The sequence below is a fragment of the Vulpes vulpes genome, chromosome 16 (genome assembly GCF_048418805.1).
Source record: "Vulpes vulpes isolate BD-2025 chromosome 16, VulVul3, whole genome shotgun sequence".
NCBI classification, from domain to species: Eukaryota; Metazoa; Chordata; class Mammalia; order Carnivora; family Canidae; genus Vulpes; species Vulpes vulpes.
Window position 1 is genome coordinate 54,769,065 of NC_132795.1, and position 24,071 is coordinate 54,793,135.

The following is a 24,071-nucleotide window of genomic DNA, read 5'->3' on the forward strand; positions in this document are numbered from 1 at the left end:
GTAGCCAGTGAGTGCTGGGGATCTCCACATCTCACAAATTAAGAACCAGTGACAGGGTGGGGAGAAAACCCAGAATTTTTCTGTCCAAACTGCTCCCCTCAGGAAGAAGAGTCAAATATGTCTCAGACTCAATCTTGTGGTGAAGACCCGGACTGGCCCGAGGATGGCTCAGGCTCCAATCTCACCTTCACCATGGATTGGCTGTATGATCTCAGACAAGCTACTTCACCTTGGTTTTCTCATCCACAAAACCGAGATGGTAACAGTTGCTTTGTTCTGGGACCTGGGGGAGGATTAAATGAGTTAATATGTAAAGTGTCTAGAACAGTGCCTGGTATGTGCTAAGTGTTATGTAAATGTGGGCTTATTTTCCTTAGCTCTGGCCAGAGGTCCTACAGGGAGGTTAGGGGACTGTAATATTTTTATTTTGTATGCCTCTGCTCTGATTTAACAGTTTTTATGCCTTTAGATGATCCTTTATTTTACTCAGGAACAAATGTGTTGCTTCAGTATGAATATTAGAATTTAATTCAGAAGGAAAGGAAATAGATTCAGGGAAAAACTCCTTCTACAAACTTAGCTATGATCAATTTTTTTTCCCTCAAAAATACCAAAAGGCTGATTCCTCTTGATAAATCTGCCACAGAGCTCTGAGATGCCAGTTTATAAAAGCCTCTCATGTGGCCTTCTTTGTGCGTTCTGTGATCACTGCCATGATATTTGCTTCTAGAAAATCATTTCATCTAAGTTGTTTCCTCAAGGATTCAGAGAGGAAAGTGATTTTTTTTTTTTTTTTTTTAAGCATCCCTGGATGCAGGAGCAAGCTTGCTGGATGGAGGGTTGGGAGATGTGAGGACTTGTCCTAGCTGCTTCCTGAGTCCCTGCACGGATTGTCTGGGTGACTTTGGGCAAATCACATGGCATCTTCGACGCTCGTGTTTTTGCTCGTGTTTAAAGGGACATCTGCTGTGAATGGAAGTGGGCGTTGTACTTAACAGCCCCAGAAAGATGTTAGAGGATTACCATAAATTCAGTTTTGCAAGGAAGTGTTGTAGAAATTCAAAGGCATTGTATCGAAGTGTCATTCTTGTTTATTAGATGGAGTACCATAAACTTGCTCTGATTCTTCATCTGAAAGGGGTTTGGGTTTTTTTTTATTCCCCCAGCATGTCTCCTGCATGCGCCTTCTGGAAGCAGGCCACGTCCAACAGCCGAAGATATTTCACAATGAACAAATAATTATAGGGTCCAGCATTGTGTTTCCTCTCGGCTCTCATAATGAACTAAACTAGCCTGTTTATTTCCATCTGAGGGAAGCAGACCCATTATTTTTACTGTATCTTGTTCTGTCACGTGCACATTACTGAGTGTCACTTCGTTAATTATAAGTTCCAAGAGAAAGCATCTCTATTTAGGCAGAGATCTACAGCTCATATGACCAGCATGGCCTTTTTAGGGAGCCTACTGCGTCGCATGCTGCACTAAGAGACAGGCTTGTAGCTATAGTAACTGAAATCTCCTCCAGGCCCATGGCGTGGAGAAGGCTGGGGCAGTGCTGACTGTTGGTTTCTCTCTCTCTCTCTCACTGTGGTTCCGAATCCCCTGGGACATTGGTAGGATTATTGAGAGCTGGTTCCCCAGACCCCCAACAGTGTCTTTTTTCCTCTTAAGGCATTAGATGTAAAACTAAAGAAGAGAGCACAGAGAGGACTGCATAGTTTAATACCCTGGTGCCAGAATGATCTATGGCACTGAGCATAGTGCCTACACCTTGCAGCCATCAGGAAATGCTTATTTATTTGTTCAAAAAATACTTATTGAATGGATGGCTTTCAGGTGAGTGTGGACATGTTTTGTTTTTTAATTTTTTTAAGTTTATTTTTTGGGGACGCCTCAGTTCGTTGAGTGTCTGACTCTTGGTCTCAGCTCAGGTCTGGATCTCAGGTCATGAGTTCAAGTGCTGCACTGGGCTTCATGCTGGGTGTAGAGCCTATTTAAAAAAAAAAAAAAAGGGTTTTTTTTTTTGTTGTTTTTTTTTTTTTAGTAATCTCTATACCCAGTGTGGGGCTCAAACCCACAATCCCAAGATCGAGTCACATGCTCTTCCAACTAAGCCAGACAGGTGCCCCCCCTTCTTATTTTAAGTTTATCGAGTGTGAACACATTTATAACATCCATATTTGCAAAAACTGTTTTCGGGTTCTGTTTCTTATTGGTATTACTTTTGCATCAACGGTGGAGCACACGCTGTTTTTCACAGTAAGGAGGGAGGTCTCCCTCCTTCTCTCTCGGTCCTCTCGCTGGACGGCAAGGACTTGCAGGGGTTAGAGGTGAGCCCACATGATGACCAAATCTGAACAAGGACCCAGTGTCCTTTGATCAGTATTTAGCAGATATCCTAACTACATGCCAGGCATACGCTAAGTGCCAGGAATACAGAATAAATGGCCTCTGTCAATATGCTCGTGATTCAGTGGGGAAGACAGATGCCTCTCCAAACCTTTTCACTTGGACAACCCTTCCTCTGACTTCTCAAATTTAGTTCAAAGGTTGCCTTCTCTAGAGAGCTTTCTTGATATTCTCCCATAAACCTGTTTCCTCAGAACCCTGGATTAAATTGTTAGTTTGCAGGATGCCTGGGGGGCTCAGTCGATTAAGCATCTGCCTTTAGCTCAGGTCATGATCTCAGGGTCATGGATGGAGCCCTGCGTGGGGCTCCAAGCTCAGCGGGGGATCTGCTTCTCCCTCTCCCTCTGTGCATGCTTTCTGTCTTTCTCTCTCTCAAATAAATAAATAAAATCTTAAAAAAAAATAGTTGGTTTGCTCACCCAGTTCCATATTTTTTGACTACATACTTATATTTAGCAATATGCTTAACACAAATTTAATTTGGCCCTTTTGAGGATTGGCTCATCTGATTCACACAAACCAAACTCACAAGAGAATAATGGTTTATCCAAAGAGTCCTTTTTCTCATTTCCTGGGGGTGTGCAGGACCCAAAAGGGAGAGCACAGAAGAAGACTACACCTTTCCAAGGCGCCTTGTCTGGGCTCCTGTGGTCCAACGCACACCTCCATTCAGTGGCAGGAGCTATGGGATCCCAGCTGGGCTGGGAGATCCTGAGAGACAAGGACAGGATCTTCTTGAGGATGAAAAGAAGAGGACAAAGATCCTACCTGAAGGCTGTATCGCTGCAGTAGCCAACCTTACATCAACATGGCTAGGCGAGGAGGCCCAGCCATTTGATCAAACTCCAGTCGTGATGTTGCCGTGAAGATACCTTTTTAGATGTGCTTAGCATTTCAGTCAGTAGACTTTGAGTAAAGCAGATGACCCTCATCCAGTCAGTTGAAAGCCTTGAGAGCAAAGACTGAGGTCCCCAGAGGAGGAAGGAATTTTGCCATCTGACTGTCTTAGGACTCAAAATGCAACACTGACTTCCAGCCTGCCCACCTTACCTCTAGCTCTCAAACTTGCCAACCCCAATAATTGCATGAACCCATTGCTATCGGTTCTGTTTCTCTGGAGAACTTCAACTAATACAATTGGTACCACATGGAGATTTGTAACACAAGATGACAAGAATTAGTACTCTTAAAGTTTTTGGCTTTTAATCAAAGCCATCAAATCAGATTTTTAGACTTGGAGTCACTCTAAAAAGTTATCAAAATTAAAGTTACAGTTTCATGTTAGGGATGCCTGGCTGGCTCAGTTAGTGGATCTTAGGGTTGTGAGTTCAAGCCCCATGTTAGTCCTAGAATTTGCACTAAAAAGATTACAGGGGCTCTGGGGTGGTTCAATAGGTTAAGCATCTGACTCTTGATTTTGGCTCAGGTCATGATCTCAGGTTTTTAAGATCAAGCCCCATGTCAGGCTCCATGCTGGGTGTGGAGTCTGCTTAAGATTCTCTCTCTCAGGTAGCCTGGGTGGCTCAGTGGTTTAGTGCCCCTTTCAGCCCAGGGTGTGATCCTGGAGACCCGGGCTCAAGTCCCACATTGGGCTTCCTGCATGGAGCCTACTTCTCCCTCTGCCTGTGTCTCTGCCTCTCTCTGTTTCTCTCATGAATAAATAAATAAAATCTTAAAAAAAAAAAAAAAAAGATTCTCTCTCTCCCTCTGCCCCTTCCCCTGCTTCTACTCTAAATTAATTAAAATTTTAAAAATTACGGCTTCATTTTATTATGGAGAAAACTAAGACCTAGAGAAGCCAAGTTTCCTATCCAAGGTCACCCAGCAAAAAGTAATTATAATGGGTGAGGCTGATACCTGGTCTTCTGACTTACACCACTTTTTATATATTGAAAAAACATCAATGAGGTATCCCTGGGTGGCGCAGGGGTTTGGCGCCTGCCTTTGGCCCAGGGCCTGATCCTGGAGACCCGGGATTGAATCCCACGTCGGGCTCCCGGTGCATGGAGCCTGCTTCTGCCTCTGCCTGTGTCTCTGCCCCTCTCTCTCTCTCTCTCTCTCTCTGTGACTATCATAAAAAACAAACAAAAAAAAATCAGTGAAATGATAAAATATATAATGTGTTTACACCATACCTTAATTTTTATGATGGTGTAAGTAAAAAATATCCTTTCAGAATCTGACTTACATGTAAAAGTCACTCTGGTTCCATTATGAGGAATAGAATGTGGGGAGGGGGAATTATAAGAGCTGGGATATAGGTTAAGTAGCAGGTTCATAAAAGGAGTTAAAAACTCCATTTGATACCTGGCGATACCTGCTTAAGGAAATACTCAAGCTCCCCTAGTTGGTGAGTTTGTTTCCCCAACTAATTCTAAGAGAAGCATCTTCCTAAAACTGGGGAAGGTCCTGAGCCTCTGGATCCCAGTGACTCCTCTGCTGTTTAACACTTGCCTGCCAGGCAGGCTCTACACTTAGGCATGGTTGGTGACAGCCTGTGGATTTTGAAGGACACCAGGAAGACATCCACTATCCCTTATTCTTGCTACTGTCTGAAAGTCATCCATCAGAAGCTTAAAATCATCTGTTTTGAATAAGTATCATCCTGTCCCAGATATTTATTGAGCACCTACTGTACACCTGGCCCTATGCTACTTATTGAGAACAGAGAGATGAATAGATGAGTAAGACATGGTCCTTAACCTCAAGGAGCTCACAGTGTATAACAATAATATAGTACCATGTAGGAAGTCAAGTGTGGAGATATACACAGGATGAGCTCCCAAGACAACCTAGGGTGGAAGGTGAAGGTAAAGAAAGGAGACAAAGAATGTTCCCTGAAGGAGGGAACGCCTACGCTGAGCCTGGAAGAGGCAGGAGAAGGCATCAGCCAGGCAAGGCGAACAGGGGTGGTGCTGCAGGAGGTATGTTGTAGAGAGAAACTGCAAGCAGTTCCAGGTTGTGCGTGTAACGTGGAGGACAGCAGATGAGACTGCACGGAGGACAAGAGCAGGCAGTGGGAACCACTGAAGGATTTTAAGTTTTTGTTTTTGTTTTTTCTTAGAGTGTGCTAGTGCTCACGAATCAGGGGAGGGGCAGAGGGAGTCAATCTCAAGCAGATGCCCGCAGAGAAGTTGGGGGAAGGGCGTTGCTCCATCTCAGGACCCATGAGATCATGACCTGAGCCAAAACCAAGAGTCCACATTAAACTGACTGAGCCACCCGAGCACCCCCACTGGAAGGTTCTAAGGAGGAGAGTGGAATGGTCATTTCACATAGATGGATCTAGTTGCCGAAGGAAGGGGGGTCAAGGGATTTGAGATTAGAAGTAGGAAGCCCAGTTAGAAGGGTCCTCAAGGAGAAATGAAAAGACTTTGAAGAAAATGTAGGAGGATAAAATGTCCAGGATTATAGACATTTCCCCCCACCCCACCCCCTGCCCCAGGTTATTTGGAAGCGAATCTCAGATCTTCACCTCATTTCATCTGCAGATATTTCAGGATATCTGTCTAAAAGATAAGGATTCTTTTTAGAAAAATAACCACAATACTATTTTCACCCCTCTCAATGAACCCTTATGCTTTAATATTATCAAATATCTATCTAGTCGGTGTTCAGTTTCCATCAATGTTAGCTCCTAAATTAAAGACAAAACAAAACTACTTGAATCAGAACCAGTAAACCCCATACACTGAGAGGGTGGCATGTCTGATTCTCTCTCTGTTATTTAAGAAATTGGCTCCTTAGTCCCATAGCTTTTCCCATGGTTCAAGATTGTGTTTTTTTTTTTTTTTAATTTTTATTTATTTATGATAGTCACAGAGAGAGAGAGAGAGGCAGAGACACAGGCAGAGGGAGAAGCAGGCTCCATGCACCGGGAGCCTGATGTGGGATTCGATCCCGGGTCTCCAGGATCGCGCCCTGGGCCAAAGGCAGGCGCCAAACCGCTGCGCCACCCAGGGATCCCATCAAGATTGTGTTGATTGCATCCTGTGGTGGCACTTGAATGTGCACTTTGGTCCCTTTTATTTTCTGTAAAATGTTACTTGGCTATAGACGCCTGATCACATTGGGTTTGATTCTTCTGTCAAGATTAGATGGTGCTGTTCTTTCACGCTTGATTGTCTCCCTTTCTGCGATAGCAGCCACTGATGATAATTGCCGAGACTTATTAATTTGTTACATTTTGCAAAATGCCAATGCCTCTCTTTAAGGGACTATAACACACTATCACTGAAGTACGAATACATTTGTCTCGCTGTCTTCTTGAGAGGGACAGAGATGGCAACATGACACCTGTGCTGGCCAGAGTTTGCGTTAGAGACAAAGGGGAGAAAGGTGGCAGCAATCTCATCCTTCACCTCACACACGCTTTCCCTCCTGCCAGTTCCTCTCAGAGGCTTTCAGCTCCTCCTCTTCCTGGGCTGGAGGCACCTCAGAACAGAAAGATCCAGGTTCCCAGGGAGGATTTATTTTTATTAATATTTTATTTATTTATTCATGAGACACACACAGAGAGAGGCAGAGACACAGGCAGAGGGAGAAGCAGGCTCCATGTAGGAGGCAGATGTGGGACTCGATCCCGGGGCTCCAGGATCAGGCCCTGGGCCGAGGGCAGCTGCTCAACTGCTGAGCCACCCGGGCTGCCCCCCAGAGAGGATTTAAACTAGTGAAAGCATTAACTAATGGGAGGAGATCAGACTCGCCCCTTCAGGGAAGAGTGTCTTCTAAATCAGAGCAGAGCTTTGCTGGAATTAATCATTGGCTTTGGGAGTGTCGTCTCTATCAGACTAAACAGAATGTGAAAAAAGCAAGCTAGGGTCTAATAAATGATACTGGCGAGCAGAGGAAGGACTGTGCGCCCCGAAAGCACACCTCTCCTTGCACTGGAGGAAAAGGACAGCAACCAGATGCCCAATGCTGTAGCCAAGGGAGCGGAGATGCCACATCCGTGGTCGCTGGAGCAGGAAGTTCTGCCTTGGTCCAGGGATATTCACTCATGCATTCATTCAACAAACACATATTGTGTCCTTACTGTGTACCAAGCCCTGAGGGTTGAGGGTAGGCTCTACGCCCCCCCCCACACACTTTCCCATTCTGGTGGGGAGACAGCAATATACAGATCACTAGAGCTCACTATTCTAAGTGCCTGGAGCAGGGAGCTAGAGCTGCCCAGGAGCCAGGGATTGTCAGCTCACCCAGCCCTCTGGTAACTTGACATTGGAAAAGGGACCTACTGGGGCACCTGGGTGGCTCAGTGGTTGAGTATCTGCCTTTGGCTCAGGTCGTGATCCTGGGGTCCTGAGATCGAGTCCCACATCCGATTCCCCACAGGGAGCTTGCTTCTCCCTCTGCCTCTGTCTCTGTCTGTGTCTCTCATGAATAAATAAAATCTTTTTTTAAAAATTTTTATTTATTTATGATAGGCATACAGTGAGAGAGAGAGGCAGAGACATAGGCAGAGGGAGAAGCAGGCTCCTTGCACCGGGAGCCCGACGTGGGACTCGATCCCAGGTCTCCAGGATCGCGCCCTGGGCCAAAGGCAGGCGCTAAACCGCTGCGCCACCCAGGGATCCCTAAATAAAATCTTAAAAAAAAAAAAAAAAAGGAAAAAAGACGTGAGACCTGCTATACCCATCTCCCTTTTTTTTATTTTATTTTATTTATTTTTTTGTTTTTAGGTAATTGTGACTTCTGCAATCCAGGATAACAGAACAAAAACAGACACTTGTTTTGGTTCAAACCCTCTTAACGGATCCTATGATATCCGTCTTGCTGTGCCTTAGGGCATAGGCAATGTTCTAGTCCTGGCTTGGCCCAGAAAGAAAACTTACACAAGAAAATATTTTCTGGTTTTTTTAATTGTGGTAAAATTCACATAATAATTTACCATCATTGCCATTTTTAAGCGCAGAGTTCAGTGGTATTATATACATTCATAGTGTCATGCCTTGAAGTACAGGGGATCCCTATATTACATAAAGGAATGAACTGGAAAGCCTTTAAAGCTATTTCTATAATAATAAGTTTTATAGAAATCACAACTTCTGGGACACTTTGGTGCCTCAGTGGTTGAGCGTCTGGCTTTGGCTCAGGTCATAATCCCGGGGTCCTGGGACTGAGTCCTGTGGGGAGCCTGCTTCTCCCTCTGCCTGTGTCTCTGCCTCTCTCTGTGTCTCTCATGAATAAATAAATAAAATCTTTACTGAAAAAAAAGGAAAGATCTTGAGGTGAGATCACCCGATTATCCAGGTGGGCCCTAAACCAATGACCAGGGGTAAGAGACATACCCCGGGGAGACACGGGCCCTACAGAGGTGGACACAGAGATTGGAGTCCTGCCACCACAAGCCAAGGCACACCTGGAGCCACCAGGAGCTGGGAGAGTCAAGGAAGTGTCCTCCCTTAGAGCCACCAGGAAGAGTATAGTCCTACTGACACCTTGATCTTGGGCTCTGGCCTCTAAAACCATAAGAGAAGAAATGTCCATTGTTTTAACACCTAGTCTCTGGTTATTTAATACACTGATCAATGTGCATTATTTAGAAATATTAATTTCCTTTTCCTTATGTACATTTAACTTCTTTCCATGACTTTCCCATTCTCCTTCCTTAAAAGGGCTCAAGTTCACCCTCAAGCCAGGCTGCCTTGTTTACATACCAATGTAGCTGTGTGACTTAAACCAAATTACTTAACCTCTCTGTGCCTCAGTTTCTTTGTCTGTAAAATGTTTTTGTAGGACTAGTTGAATGAATACATGTAAATGCTTAGGACAGTGCCTGGCATGTTGTAACCAGTACATGTACATAGTAGTCATTAGGATTCTCCTCTCTTCTTAGGTGATTTCCTTTCCTCATCAGAATGCTACTTCTTCATGGTAATGAGTCCAGGTTTGTTCCTGACTAGATTTTTAAAATTATTATTGTGATTCATTCACCTCATTATGCTTTGAGGCCATTAAGCTGGGTGAAATGTCACTCAAAAAAACATGAACAAACCAAGTCCAGTGGGATCTCCCTAGATAGTCAAAGTTAATGATTAGGAAAGTCAAAAGTCCACACCATTAGCAAAACAGAAAGATAAAGAGCCTGATTTAACTAATAAGCTGTTCAGTACCATGGCTTCTAATTGACTTTCCCTAGGTTTCCCTTTGAAATGCTTATTTCAAAGGATATAAATAATTTAATTGATTTTCAGAATAATTAACTTGTTTTTGGCAGGTGTTTCTAGGTTTCTCTGCTTTGTGCTGGGGGTAGGTCCTGGGAGAAGGAAGGATTACTAGATTTAAGGTTCTCCCTGACTATCCTACTTTCCAAATGTTAAGCAGCCTCCATACCCAGCATGGAGCCTAACACAGGGTTTGAACTCATGACCCCAAGATCAAGACCTGAGCTGAGATCAAGAGTCAGATGCTTAACTGAGTGAGCCACTCAGGTGCCCCCCTACTTTCCAAATTTTAAAGACAACATTTGTTTTTCAAATAGTCATTGTTTCCCTTTATTTAAAGGAATTTAAAAGTAGGCCTTCAGGGATCCCTGGGTGGCTCAGCCGTCTAGCGCCTGCCTTTGGCCCAGGGTGTGATCTGGAGATCCGGGCTCCTTGCATGGAGCCTGCTTGTCCCTCTGCCTGTGTTTCTGCTTCTCTGTGTGTGTGTGTGTGTGTGTGTGTGTGTGTGTGTGTGTGCGTGTCTCATGAATAAGTAAATAAATAAAATCTTTTTTAAAAAAAATAAAAGTAGGCCTTCACTTATAAACCACTTAGTTCAAAATGGCACAGCAGCTGTTATGACTGTTTCTAGTCCAGATACTGCCAATTTTTTGAAAGTGTTTAATTTCCTAGGACAGCTGCCCCTCCAGAGTGCTCCTTCCATGTTGCATTAGTAACTGGAAGTCCCTAACTCCCTGCTCATCTATGGGGCCTGCTCATCTTAAAACTGGACTGTGATCATTTCTTTTCATTGTCTTTCCTTGAAATAAATGGGAAAGGATAGGAGGACAGATATATCTGCTTCCCAAGCAGATTCCTTTGCTGTATTTGTAAACTCAAGAGTCTTTCATGGCATATGTTGGCATGTCTAGAAGCCTCCTATATGGAGACCTCCATCCTAAAAGATGGAGAGCCTATATTAGGCTCTCACCTAATATCTTCACGGGCAGGGATCCCTTAGTGGCTCAGCCGTTGAGTGCCTGCCTTCAGCCCAGGGCGTAAGTAATCCTGGAGTCCTGGGATGGAGTTCCGCGTCAGGCTCCCTGCATGGAGCTTGCTTCTCCCTCTGCCTGTGTCTCTGCCTCTCTCTCTCTGTGTCTCCTGAATAAATAAATAAAATCTTTAAAATATATATATATATATATATCTTCATGGGCAATTCTTGGAGCAAATAAGAATAAAATGATTGTTACCGTTGCACACCAGAAGAAAGAGGAGGAGGAGGAGGAGGAAAAAGAAAAAGACTGGTACCATCATTTCAATGCTACGTTTGAAAATGAGAGCTCATTGTTTGCACCGTGATATTATGACATCTGCAGGCTCTTACTCAGTATGGTAGGTAAATTACTCATTTTGAAAAAGACATTTGCATGGCTCTGTGCTCTAGATAAGTTCTGACTTGTCTCCTTGAGCTGGGTGGCCCCACTGAGTAAGTTTCCAAATGCAGCAGTGAGAGGCTTTAAGATGATTCCTTGCCTCAATCTCACAGAAAGCCTCAGAGCCAGAGACCAGCCATACCATCACCTGGATGGAGCAGCATCTAGATGCTGGGGCTCAGGGAAGGAAGAGGGAAAGGTGAGGGGGAAAACAAGAATGAAAACGAGGGGTGGGAGGAGGAAGGAAAAAAACCAAACAGATCAGACATTAGGGAGAAGAAAGCACAAGCCTTTACCATCTCCCAGCATTGTATCTCAGTCTGCACTTTGTGGTTTGGGTGCTGTTAGAGGAACAGAAGGAGTCCAAGATGGCAAGAGAACATTTTCCTAAAAGAATATCATTCTAAAAAAAGGTTTATGATAGCAGAGAGAAAGCTCCTGCTTAAAATGGTTTTCTCACTATTCTTGCTTTTTCTGCGGGCCGAGAATGTGTCATGGAACAAGAAACAGTCACTGTTTCTTAAAAGGCTAAAGTCTAAAGTGAATAGAAATATTTACTGATCTGTTACTTTCTACCTCTCTCCCTGGCCTGGGGACTGTCTGGTGCTGTTGGTAAATAGAAGGCAGTAAAGATTGTGTTTAGTAGAAACCTAATCATGGTGGCCTTACCAAAAAGGAGTTATGATTGTCCCTATACACCAAGTCTGAATTAGTCAGTCCTCAAATAGCATTTGGGCTTCCTAACTTCCATTTGACCATCTTTAGTGTAAGCTTCCCTCCACATGGTCATAACATAGCTGCCGAGCCTCTGAGTATTGCCTTCAAGTTCCAGGCAGGATGGTTAAGGGCAAAAGGTAAAAGACACATGTCAACTGAGTTTATTTCTTTTCCCTAAGGCTTTATCTCATTGTCCCAAACTGAGTCACAGTTTAGGGTATTTAGGGTAGCTGCTACCCTAAATAAACTTGGGGTTGCCATTTATTAGCTGTATACTCTTAGTCAAACTATTTTTTTTTAATTTTTATTTATTTATGATAGTCACACAGAGAGAGAGAGAGGCAGAGACATAGGCAGAGGGAGAAGCAGGCTCCATGCACCGGGAGCCCGACACAGGATTCGATCCCAGGTCTCCAGGATCGCGCCCTGGGCCAAAGGTAGGCACTAAACTGCTGCACCACCCAGGGATCCCTTAGTCAAACTATTTAATTTCTCTGTACCATATTATCATCAACCCTAAAATGGAAATAATAATGGTCCCTGGGCAGCCCGGGTGGCTCAGTGGTTTAGCGCCGCCTTCAGCCCAGGGCCTGATCCTGGAGTCCCGAGATTGAGTCCCACGTCAGGCTGCCTGCATGGAACTTGCTTCTCCCTCTGCCTGTGTCTCTGCCTCTGTGTGTGTGTGTGTGGCTCTCATGAATAAGTAAATAAAATGTTAAAAAAAAAATAAAATAATGGTCCCTATCTCATGTAGTTGTTATGAGAAATAATGAGTCCGTATCAATGTAGCATTTAGAACAATGCCTTGGGATCCCACGGTGCTTGGTGGCTAAAGCGCCTGCCTTCAACTCAGGGCGTGATCCTGGAGTCCTGGGATCGAGTCCCACATCAGGCTCCCTGCATTGGAGTCTACTTCTCCCTCTGCCTGTGTCTCTGCCTCTCTCTGTGTGTCTCTCATGAATAAATAAATAAAATCTTTAAAAAAAAATAGAACAATGCCTAACACACAGTAAAACCATATAAGCTTTTACACTATTATTATTATTATCATGCTTTACTTATTTTGTTTATTGCCTGCCTTACTTTCCTAGAATGAAAGCCTAGGGAGCAGAGATATTTATCTATCTTGCACTGCTCTATGTCCTTTACCTGTAACAGTGCTTGGTACAAAGCAAGCACTCAGTAATGTGTTGAGCACGTGAATGAATACGCAGAACTCTGTACCAAAATTGGAGAATATATATTCTTTCAAATACATATGGAACATCCTCAAAAATTAACTACATACAAGGCCATCATGTACGTCTCAGTAAATTTCAGTGTTATACAGACCATATCATCTGTCCATCACTCAAATAAGTTAGAAATGAGAGATAAATTTTAAAAACATATGTTTGAAACTTTAAAAATACCTCTCTCGTAATAACTCATGTGTCAAAGAAGAAGCCTTAATGGATGTTTAAATTATCTAGCATTGGGCACCCCTGATGGCCCAGCGGTTTGGCGCCACCTTCAGCCTGGGGTGTGATCCTGGAGACCCGGGATGGAGTCCCACATCGGGCTCCCTGCATGGAGCCTGCTTCTCCCTCTGCCTGTGTCTCTGTCTCTCTCTCTCTGTCTGTCATGATTAAATAAATAAAATCTTTTAAAAAAATTATTTAGCATTGAATGATAATGAGAGGGACGCCTCTGCCTTCAGCCCAGGGCGTGATCCTGTAGACCTGGGATTGAGTCACAGGTCTGGCTCCTTGCATGGAGCATGCTTCTCCCTCTACCTGTGTCTCTGCCTCTCTCTCTCTCTCTCTATGTCTCTCATGAATAAATAAATAAAATCTTAAAAAAAAAAAAAGAATGATAATGAGAATGCCTCATCTTAAAACTTGGGAGATGCCATTGGAGCCATACTTCCAGGGAAATTGATGGCCTTAAATGCTTCTATTAGAAGAGTAGACAGATAAAAGTCATAGGATAAACATTCAACCCAATAAACTCAAGGACAAGAGAAAGAAGGTAATGGTAGACATAAAATCTGTAACTAAACCATGGATCTGAGTAGAGGCCTGGGTCACCCATCAGAGGCCATTGGTTTTTACCATGTGATGGAGGTCCTGGACACTGGCTGTCCGGTCAGAGGCTGCTGCCTTGGGGGTCTGGGGCTCCCCACAATGGACCAGCAGGCCAGGCCACACTGACTCCTTGCCAAGAGGCCCAGCTGCTGCCACGCCCCAGGGGCTTCCCATGCTGCCCCCTGCTTCTTTTTCTATCCGTCTCCAACCGAAAGCCACTTGCACAAAGGCTCCTCATTGGGGCCTGTTCAGTGGCAAACCATCCCCTTCTTTTTCTTCTCCCTGCACATCCTGTCCCCTGCTGACTCACTACCCCCTGGCAGCCAGCTGGGAAGCCTACTTCTCATTCCCTCACACCTATCAGACCTAGAGGTCCAGGGATGGGGTTTGCAGCCTCTTTCTCCACCACCCCCCACAGCCAGTCACACGCCTACAACCCTTCCCTTCCTCTCCAGCCCACTACCTCTGTCCTATGTCAGGCTGCATCAGGCTTGTCCTGATTATTTCAAGAGCCTCCTCATGGCCTCTCTGCCTTTAGTGTGGCTTCTCTTCATTTTCCACAGCAGGTCATTCTGGTCTGGTCATTCCCAGAGACAGCTTTCTAGAAGCACAGATCATGTGACCCCTCTTTATTCTGCCTTACATTTCCTTGGAGGTCTTCATTAACCCCCCAGTCAGTTAGGGGCTCTGTCTCTCCCACTTCTCTAGCACCCAGAGCAAACCTCAGTCATATTACCTGTCATGTCCCTGGCACATCTGGGGACCACATAGTTGTCACTGTTCTAAGTGTGGTTTGTGGTCTAGCATCTTCGGCATCACATGGGGGCTCCTTGGGACTGCAGAATCTCAGGCCTCAACCAAATCTACAGAATCTTAATTTGCATTTAATAAGATCCCAGATGATTCATTTGCACCTTAAAATTTGAGAAGCACTAATGACTGATGAGAAGCTTCTGCAAGGGGAGAGGGCAAAAGAATCTGAAGTTCAAGTTGGTCTTTTCATTTCCTTTGTCTTTTGGTGAGCTTGGGGTGGGGGTGGAGGGTGGAGACAGCCTATTGAAATGACCTACACACATCCTACACTGAATAAAATCAATGCAAGCTTGGAGCCTCAGATCAGGAAGAGAACTGATTATTCTGGAAACAGCTGACAATTTCAAGTTAATGCTGTGCTGCCCTGAATGAGGCAGACAGATGCCAGGATATGTCAGCAAAAGGACCTGTCATAGCATCAATTAAGAGAACTGCTGAACACTCACCCTTTCGTTGGAGCCCAGCATGAAGGGGAGTGCAGCAGGAGGGTGAGAAGGGAGACTGGCTCTGTCCTGGCAACAGGAAATTGCCTTAGGAAGATTGATTTGCACATAGTGCGAAGTCATTGTTAGACAGAAAGGACTGTGTGTTGAGCCTTTCTTGCATGTTCCACTCACCCAGGTTGTCCCACCCAATATATTCTTAGCACTCCTATTGCTCATCAAGCAGTCACAGGAGTGGCACTTAAGTAATTGGCCCTGAAGCCTCACTTCCTGAAAGGCTCCAGTAATCTTTCTTTGATACAAAATAGATCTCCAGGGCAGATCCAAGCTGCCCTATGTGGAAGCTGCTTGGTGGGGTCTGGGGCAGGGCAGGGGCTCTAGCCGTCTGGTAGCCATCTACCTCCATACACCAGGCACCGTGGTGGCAAATGGACATACGTGACCACACTCAGTCCCCTCTCTGGCCGTGTCACCCTGGTATTCTCATCCCTAGAGCTGAAAAAGCTGAAGCCAAGAGACATGAGCTGACTGGAGGCATCCCACAGCTAACAAATGGCATTGGTATGTGGGTTGGCATTGGTATTAGAGATGGTATTATGGGTTGAATTGTTATACCCCCCCCCAAAAAAAGATACATTGAAGTCCTAACCGCTAATATTCCAGAACATGAACTTATTTGGAAACAGGTTCATTGCAGAGGTGTTTGGTTAAGAGGAGGTGATAACTGTACTAGAATGGGCCCTAAATCAAATATGACCGGTGTCCTTACAGGAGGGAGAAGGCGGATGTGACAGCAGGGGGCAGTGACAGGATTGATGGAGCTACCAGCTGAGGAACAGCACCTCTGGAAAACACGAAGCTAGATGTGGCAAGGAAGGATTCTTCCCTACAGGTCTCGATGGGAGTGTGCCCCCATTGACACCTTGATTTTGGACTTCCAGCATCCACAGGTGAGGCAATAGAGTTCATTGTTTTAAGCCACTGCTGGGTACCTCATTACATACGGGAGCCCCGGGAGGGCAGTGCACCTGGGAGCATAGTTTTGTCATTGATGTCACCCTGCTGACAGGATCTTGAGGGAGCGATTCAGGGCGCTCAGATTGATAGCATCCCCACTCACATGGCCACCCCAGAGCTTTCCCGGGCACATGTGAGATGGTGGCCAGGGTGGAGGAGTCACCCCTGCCTGGAGGGCTTCGAAGGATGATGTTGACAGCTAAGTCAGGAAGGGCCTAAATCCTGCCTGGAGGGACCCTTGACACCCCACTCTTTTATGAAGAAAGAAAGCAGATGAGAGTGTTCAGGGTCAGGCCCCAGGAGAAACCTGCAAGAGGAAGATGCTGAGGGAAGATGGGTTCCAGGAGAAGACCAGCCTCAGCCTGAGCCTTCGGGGAGCTTGGAGCCTCATGGCCCCTCAGAGGTGGTTTCCCCCAAAAGGTAAGGGATGTGGTCACAAAGGAATCCTGGCTCCACCCACTGGTGGGGATGAGGCTGTGTGTGTGCATGTGTGTGCGGGTGTGTATGCACGGTGTGTGTTCACTTAGTGATGGAGAGAGATGAGTTGGTCGGAGAGGGAAGAAGGAACTAACTAGATTAATTAAGGTCCTTTCCCCTGTGACTCAGGGGGTGGGGGGGTGCTCTGGGCAGGGGGAGGTCCTGTCGGCAAAATCCCTCATTGTTTAAGGATCAGTGTTCCGAGAACACAGCCTTGACTTCTGCCTCCTTTGAAACTCCTTATTTAAATAGAAATTTGACTGAAAATCAAAATACCTTTAGGAGAAGATGTGGATCAATTAATGAGTGCAAATTTTCTTACTAAGTCACGAGGACCCAGGGGTGCCTAGAGCACATCCTCGGCTCCCCGGGAGCTCTGCTCCTTTCCCATCTTCATGCCTCAAAAATAAAACCAAACAAAGCATGGCCTCCTTGGGTTCTAGCATCAGGGTTAAGGTGGAGGGCTGAAGACTTTCCTCCACTGGAAACCAGCAAAATGAGGCGCCCTGGGAGAACCGGGGAGGAGAGGCGTTCTGCCCACAGCATAGGGCAGTCCCTTGGGGCGGCTGATTTGGGGGCCTGTGCAGAGTCCCTCTGTGGGGCCCCTGCAGGGCTGGCCTGGGGCTCCTTGTCCCCACTTATTCATCTGTTCTCACCTACTTCATCTGCTGCCTCCGTGATCGGGGGAGCCAGCCAGTTTCTGTTCTCATCTCACCGGGAATGGAAGTAAAGACGGGGCTGGCCAGAGGCCAACCATGAGATGCTGGTACAGTCCCCCACCACTCCCTCACGGTGCCACCCGCCCACGCCTCCCTACAGATGTCCCTCTGAGCTCTCCCCCTCTGCTCACCCTGCAGAGCTTTGTGCATTCTCACTGCTTGCCCAACCCCACGCCTCTGCCTCCTATCACCCAATTACCTGATTGGTATCCAGCCTGAACTGCAAGTCATACTCCCCTCCGCGCTCTCCTGTCTCTCTCTCTCCTGTCTCTTGTTCAGACTAAGGTGCATATGGCTACCAGAAGTCTCACTCTCCCTCGGGCCAGAGGGAGGAGGTGTCACTTATATCCATCAGAGTACTAAGCTGACAAATGAAGCTCCCGGGGAAGAACTGCAGGGGCAGGCAGTGAGCCTCAGAGATGGAAGGTGGCAGGAGGGAAGAGCAGGCTTTCCTGGAGTCCCTAGAACCACGTATTGATTACTAACTCATTTCACAATATTTATTGAGCCAAGGCGGGTTGGGGGGAAATGTATAAGGAGAGAATCAGCAAAATTTTATGTTCTAAATGAATCTGACAGGACCCCTCCTGTTCTCAATCTGAATCCTGTTCTCTGGGCCTGAATTAGACCCCTCCTGGTTGGGCAGCCAGGGTGGCTCAGTAGTTTAGCGCTGCCTTCAGCCCAGGGCGTGATCCTAGAGTCCCGGGATCGAGTCCCACATCCGGCTCCCTGCATGGAGCCTGTTTCTCCCTCTGCCTGTGTCTCTGCCCCCCTCTCTCTTTCTCTCTCTCTCTCTCTCTCTGTGTCTCTCATGAATAAATAAATAAAATCTTAAAAAAAAAAAAAGACCCCTCCTGGTGGTGGTGGTGGTGGTGGTGGTATGTGTGTGTGTCAGAGAGAAAGAGAGAGAGATGAGTGGTATGTGTTGGGGGATGTGCAGTGTTGTGTATGTGATATGATGTATGGGTGGGCTGTGTGGTGCCTGTGATGTATGTATTATATGCACAGAGTGTGTGGTATGGGAGGCATGTTGTGTTTGTATGTGCATGATGTGTGTGTGTGTGTGTGTAAAGCAGAACCTTCCACGGCACTCTGGCTGGCATGGGATACTCAACTTTTGTCTATACCCCAGGTACCTGATATAGCTCCATCTGTACCTTCCCAAGCAGCAGTTGGAAGGATTGGGACAAGAGGGGACACTAAGTCTCTCAGCACATATTTATTGAACCCCCACCAGGGCTGCCCAAAGATGTTTACTTTTACATTAATTTTGTATATGGCTTTTAGGTCAAGATCCAACTTCATTCTTTTACATGTGGACATCCGGTTTTCCCAACACCATATGTTGAAAAGGCTCTCATTTCCTCATTGAATCGTCTTTGTCACCTTGTTGAAAATCATTTGACATACATACAGATGTTTATTTCTGGGCTCTCTATTCTATTCCATTGGTCCATATATCTGTCTTTATGCCAGGACCATATTATCTTATAGTATGGGTTTTTTTTTAAGATTTAATTTATTTAGGGGATCCCCAGGTGGCTCAGTGGTTTAGCGCCTGCCTTTGGCCCAGGGTGCAATCCTGGAGTCCCCGGATCGAGTCCTGCATCTGGCTCCCGGCGTGGAGCCTGCTTCTCCCTCTCTCTCTCTCTCTCTCTCATAAATAAATAAATAAATAAATAAATAAATAAATAAAATCTTTAAAAAAAGATTTTATTTATTTGACAGAAAGAGAGAGAGCACAAGCAGGGGGAGCGTCAAGCAGAGGGAGAAGCAGGCATCCTGATGAGCAGGGAGTCCGATGTGGGGCTCTGGGGCTTGATCCCGCAACCCTGAGGTCATGACCTGAGCCGAAGGCAGATACTTAACTCATTGAGGCACACAAGTGCCTCCATTTTGCAGTTTTCAACGTATAAAAATTTTTCACCTTCTTGGTTAAAGTGTTTTCTTCTTTTGTATTCTTTTGATGCTATTGTAAATTCTCTTAATTTCTTTTTTTTCTTAATTTCTTTTTACGATTGTTCAGTATAGAAACAAAGCCAATTTTTGTGTTGATTCTGCATCCATCAACTTTGCTAAATATATTAGTTCTAACAAGTTTTTGTTTTTTGTTTTTTTGTTTTAGTTTTTTGTGGAAAGGGAAGGTTTTTTAATTTTCCAGTTGAAGAGGGAAAGCAGTGGATTTTAAACAGTAATGTAAATTTTCTACCCATTGGAGTCTCAGCAGGAACACGCTGAGTAAATTACTTTCATGGAGGACTGAGCTGAGGGATGCGTGGGCTTTCATTCTCCTGGGTAATCTATATGTTGTCCTTAAGCCTGACCCTAAAAAAAAAAAAAAAAAAAAAAAAAAAAAAAATGCCTGACCCTAAGGAAGGGTCTGTGTGGAGCCCCTCATATGTAGGCACTCTTTGATTATTTTTGCTTGCATGACTATAATGCATTATTTAATTGGGTTGAATGTGTAATAAACTCCCATGATACAACATTCAGAAGGGACGAAAGGCTGTATAATGGAAAGTCAACCTCTTACCTTCATCACCCTCCACCCAGTTCTCCTCCCCAGAATCAGCAGCTTCTTGAGAGTTCTTCCAGAAATGACCTGGGGTAGACACAAGCATTTAAGAAAAGACACTCACACTCTTTTCTTTTCTTTTTTTTTTCCTTTTCTCCCTCCCCCCCTCCCCACTTATAAGCATTGATCTTCCCCTTGCTTTTTTCCCCTTACCAATATATGTTGGTGATTATTTCATATGAGTATCTAAGTTGCTCCTCTATCTTTTTAATAGCTGTGTAGTACACCATCAGATGTTCATTCCTTGATGGGCTAGGTGGACATTGAGGCTGTCTCTGATTTCTGGTATTACAAATGGCACAGAACGATTATGAGGATTACTCTGGAATGGCATTCCAGTGCCACAGCTCACACTGGGGAACATTTGGAGAAATGTCTACTATCTCTGTTGTCAAGGTGCCCCTGAAGAGTATCCACTGCCCTCTGCATCACAGGGTTATCTTTAGGTGGACAGTGGAGGAAATCCTCCCAAGTTTCTGTACCGGGGTTAAAGTGATGCTTCTGAGTTCTGGATTTTTTTTTCCATCTCGTAGACTCTGGTTCATGGATTGGATTGTTGGTCACTCTTAGCTTTGCTCACTACGGTTCTCAGAACTGAGTGTCTGGGCCTTGTTAGCAACTGTACAGAACTACTTATTAACCATTTGCAGATACTAATCCTTTTTTTTTTTTTTTAAGATTTTATTTATTTATTCATGAGAGACACACAGAGAGAGGCAGGACATAGGCAGAGGGAGAAGCAGGCTCCTTGCAGGGAGCCCGATGCAGGACTCAATTCCATGATTCCGGGATCATGCCCTGAGTCAAAGGCAAATGCTCAACCACTGACCCACCAAGGTGCCCCTGCAGATACTAATCTTATTCCATTACTTCCATTATTTCCCCTCCCTTTATTTTCGTTTCACTTCAATTCCCAAAGTTATTTGTTTTATTCCTTGACATTCCGCACATTTTTGTAAACCATCTGAAGTTCATTACAATACGAAGCAGGTTTACATGAACCTAAACAGAAATAAATACACCTGTCATATGTAAATGAAATGAGAGTTTGGGTCCAGTACCTAGAAGCAGACTTGACCTGCCTCAACTGTCCTAGCCAGCATGATACACAGGCCTCCTCTCTCCGAGCCTCTGAGGGGGGTGTCCCCCAGCTGTCCTCTTCCTGCCTGCTTCTGTGGCCCAGAAGCCTTATTCCAGGATTTATGCTCGTCCATCAATATGCTTCCAGGGCCTGCTGTCCCCGGCAAAGCCTGAGGAGAAAACCTGACACCCTGCATCCGGGGCGCTCTGGGGTCCTGCTACTGTGGGTCTCCCTCTTCCTCGTGTATCTCACAGCTGCACACCGCAATTACTTCATCCCACCCACCAGCGTTCTTTGGCTTTACCGTGAGAAAGCAATTGGCTTTCTCATCTCAGAAGCCCCTTTCATCTTGCAGAGGCCTCTGTGCAGATAGAGCGGTTTGGTTCCCCTACAGGCTGATTTTCGGATTTATGGTTGATCGGCCTGAGAGAGGCTGGGTGAGGGAACAGCTGGGAGCATCGGAGTCCAGGGTGACACACGGTGGGCCCTTCCCCACCCTTCCCGGGGGCTCCAGCTCCTGCACAGGACTGCTGTTTTAAGTCAGCGGAAGGGAGAACCAGGGCCGTTTGCAATGCCTGAGGTGGGCGTGGGGCACCTGAGCAATGGGAACCGGGATCCGGGACTCGGAGATGCAGCTGGGGGCTGCTCTCCCAGGGCCACTCCGCATGGGCCTTTTCCAGAGAGGAGTTCGACCTTTGCAATCCTCAGCATCTTTATCCACAAAGTGGGCATTTAATACTATTGGGCCCACAGAGTTGTTGAGGATGAAGTCATAACAGCTAGTGCTTTAATAGCTCTTACTACATACCAACCGTCGTTGATGTGAACTCCCTTAATCCTTACAATACTCTTGGTTAGGGATCCCTGCGCCACCCAGGGATTGGCGCCTGCCTTTGGCCCAGGGCACGATCCTGGAGACTCGGCATCGAATCCCACATCGGGCTCCCGGTGCATGGAGCCTGCTTATGTCTCTGCCTCTCTCTCTATCTCTGTGACTATCATAAATAAATAAAAAATTAAAAAAAAACACTCTTGGTTATTATTATCTCCGTTTTTCAGGGAGGAAACTGAGGGTAAGAGCACTTAAGTGATTTGCCCAAGTTCACACAGCTAGTGACGGAGCTGAGATGTGAACCCAAGTAAATCAAGCCCCAGAGTCTGTGCCCTTCAGCACTAGGGCTCTGAGACTAGTCTGCAAAGGTCCTGGGGCAGTGCCTGGCACCTGAGGAAGTCACTCATTCAACTGTAGATCATTCTTTTTTTTTATTTTTTTTTTCAACTGTAGATCATTGTTCTGGTGTCTGAGCCTCTGAGCCTATTCCCTGGCTGACCTGGGAGGTGAGCTCTAGCAGAGGTGATCTAGGCGATTCTCTGGCAGCCCCTCCTACCGCTTCCCCAGGTTGGCCGCCCTTGCGCACCACATGGGCATGCCGAGTATATAACTCCATCAATGTACTTAGCACCTTGGGCTTGGGTTAAGATTCTCTGTTTAAAAAAAAAAAAAAATTCTCTGTTTACAGCTCTGTCTTCCCTGCTCCTCTGCCAGCAACTCTTCCTTCCCATATCGCAGCACGAACCACAGTTCTTGATAATTGGTGTTTAAAATACATTGTTTCGGAGATCCCTGGGTGGCACAGCAGTTTGGCGCCTGCCTTTGGCCCAGGGCGCGATCCTGGAGACCCGGGATCGAATCCCACATCGGGCTCCCTCTGCCGGTGTCTCTGCCTCTCTCTCTCTCTGTGGCTATCATAAATAAATAAAAATTTAATAAAATAAAATACATTGTTTCTTTGCTTTGCCCTGGGCCCCTGAGATTTCCCTGGGAGACGGTGCGCCCACCACTGGGTAACCTGGTCCTCTTGAAGGCCTGCGTCAGAGACATCCCTTCTGCTTTGCCTGCTGCTGGCTCAAGCAGGCTGTGTCAAGGGTCTTTTAAAATTATCTTTATAACTGTTGTTGTTCTCTAGCACAAAAACAAATTAGGCCTTTAAAAAAGGAATGTGGGGATCCCTGGGTGGCGCAGCGGTTTGGCGCCTGCCTTTGGCCCAGGGCGCGATCCTGGAGACCCGGGATCGAATCCCACATCAGGCTCCCAGTGCATGGAGCCTGCTTCTCCCTCTGCCTGTGTCTCTGCCTTTCTCTCTCTGTGACTATCATAAATAAATAAAAAAAAAAAAAAAAAAAAGGAATGTGAACATTACAGGAATTTTGAAAATGAAATTGAGCCCCTTGGCCTCACCTGCAGAGTCTCAGGCTGCTCCCACCCTGACCTGCCCAGTCAGGTTTAACAGGATCCCACTGACTCGAGCCACCTGAAAGTCGGAAAAACTGGCGGCAACCCTCCTTCTCAGTGACCCCGGCTAAGACAACAGTGTCACCAGGTTTGTGTGCAGGAGAGCCTTTTAAAAAGCACACTCTTCTAACGTCTCAGCAATTACCTGCAATTTTTAACCTCCTCAAAACCAAAAGGCTCATCAGTCGTTCAGCAGGAAGCTAATAAAGACCTCATTATCTAGTCTGTCTGCTTCCACTCTCGCCCCTTCTTCAACCCCTTCCCCTAACCCTCCACCCCCAACCATGGTGATCTTTTTAAAACATAAATTGGATCATGTTATTCCTCTGCTTAGAATCCCAGGGTGCCTTTCCATTGCCCTGCCAATTGGGAACGCCCCGCAGCCTTCTCACCACCAGCACCTGCCCCTCCACCCCTACCCCCTTTTACACGCCTCGTCCTCCCTCTCCACCTCCTCCCTCCTTCCTCCCCACCTCCACCTTCACTCTCCCTTCCACCCTCCATCCTGACACACTGGCCTCTCTCCTCTGGTTCCAGGTCTTTGCAGTCTCTGCTCCTGTGCCCAGATGCCCTTTCTTCTTCCCCTGCCTGGGTCCTTTTCAAGCTTTAAGGTCTCAGCTTAAATATCACCTCAGAGGTATGAGAGGAAATGAGGCAAGCACCTCATACCTTCCAGTATCCTCTGTGTCTGTCCCCAGCTTTGCGGTCTCCCAGGGGAACCTAAACCCCAGGAGGTCAGGGGCCGTCTTGTTGCGCTCCTGCTGGCTCTCCCTCAAACTTCCCACAGCGCCTGTATACAGTAGGCTAATACTCAATAAATAGCTGTTGACCTGGAGCCATTTCCTGAAGGTCAGGTATATTAATATCATCACGCTTTGTT

At 46.0% G+C, this 24,071-nt stretch overlaps 1 long non-coding RNA gene across 1 annotated transcript; it reads right to left on the minus strand.

Moving 5' to 3' along the window:
* Positions 1 to 1,856: 1,856 nt before the first annotated feature.
* LOC140596007 (uncharacterized) lies at positions 1,857 to 23,230 on the minus strand. The gene is made up of 3 exons (XR_011998029.1): positions 23,138 to 23,230; positions 19,776 to 19,844; positions 1,857 to 1,990 (listed from the first exon to the last, which is right to left on the minus strand). It is a non-coding gene; the product is annotated as an uncharacterized lncRNA (long non-coding RNA).
* Positions 23,231 to 24,071: the final 841 nt, after the last annotated feature.